Source organism: Lactuca sativa, chromosome 6 (assembly GCF_002870075.4).
Source record: "Lactuca sativa cultivar Salinas chromosome 6, Lsat_Salinas_v11, whole genome shotgun sequence".
In the NCBI taxonomy this organism is placed as follows: domain Eukaryota; kingdom Viridiplantae; phylum Streptophyta; class Magnoliopsida; order Asterales; family Asteraceae; genus Lactuca; species Lactuca sativa.
Genome location: NC_056628.2, coordinates 71,554,499 through 71,556,027, shown reverse-complemented (window position 1 = coordinate 71,556,027; position 1,529 = coordinate 71,554,499).

Here is a 1,529-nt window from a genome sequence, read left to right as displayed (position 1 = left end):
AAGGAAAGACTTCGAGGATGAAGTCTAGTTTAAGTGGGGGAGAGTTATAACACCATGTTCTGAAAGAATTCATTTATGGATTTTAGAGGCCAATGATAGGGGCATTTTGGTCTTTCAAGGGTTCGGAGTTTTATTCGAGAATTTTTTGGCCGGGGTGTGTCGCTAGAAGCGTAGGGCTTCTCGCCACCTTTTCGTGGATATAAAGTTCGTCGGAAACGGACTTAGGATGAAGGAGTTATAGCATTTTGAAATTCTTAACATTTATGGTCCCTTAATGGAAAAGTTGGCAAGGTAGTCCCTTGCATGCATGAAGTGCATGCGTGTGTTTAGCTGGGTACACCCAACGTAAGGCTGGGGCACGCCCAACGTAACAGGGCAAAGTGATCATGGGTGTTGAAGACGTACGCCCAGAGTCCATAAACCCTAATATTAGGGTGAGCCACTATATAAAGAACATAATGGCTCAAACCCTAGCCTCCTTATCAGCCTCCCCAACCTCATAGAAACCCTAGAATGCCTCAACCCTTCATTTTGTGAAATCTTGACCTTGGGAAGCTCATCTTGGTGGTTTTAATCTTGGAAGAGGAAAGAAGAAGTTGTCAAAGAAGGACTTGGGAAGTTAGAGCTTATAGATCTGGAATAGCATCATGATTCGGAACTCTTTGGAGGTATAAAGTTCATGACTTTACTTAAGAATGCTTAGATCTAGTGTAGTGTGGTTTCGGGGTTATTTTGGCTCCAAGAATGGACCTTTTTGGTGCAACTTCGTTTTTGAGCTTGGGGTTGCCACCTTCAGAGCTAAAAGTGTCCCATAAGTAGTAAAGTTTGAATCTTGATGGTCCTAATGACTTCATGCATGATATTTAGCCCTTGTTATGGAAGTATGTTGTCACCTTTTGAGTCTGGGCTTGTTTGGTGGGTTGCAAGTCACCAAGTTAGTGACTTTATGGATTAAGACATGGAAAAGGACCTGGATCTGAAGTGATTTGCCTAGTCGAGTTGGTTGCCTCTAGAGTGGAGTATTAAGAACTTAATGGGAAAGTGTCTTAACAGGGGCAGTACGCCCAGCGTACGCACCATTTGCCTAGTATGCTTAGCGTACGTGAGTGTACGCCCCGTGTACTTTGGCAGTTTGGGCTTCAAGATATTGGGCCTCAGTTTGGGCCATGTTTTGGATCTTAGGCCTTAGTGGGCCAGCAGAAGTCAGATGATATGGGCCAGGGAATATATTTTGGGCTTAGGGTAAGGCCCTTTAAGGGATTGGGCCCGATGTAGCAAATTGGGCCATTAGTGGGCTACAAGTGGGCTTGGGAAGCTTATTTAGTATCAGGCATTAATTTTGGTCATTAGATATGGACCAAATTGGACTAGGGGTGGAATGGTCATTTTACCCTAAGATGGATTAATGTATTGGTTTAAGTGATATTTGGTAGCTCGGGGAGCCGAATGAGCAGCAATTCGGGAATTGGCAGATAGCAGCCAGAGGGATATCAGCAAGGTTTCAGCAGTGCAAGGTAAGTCTCCTCATT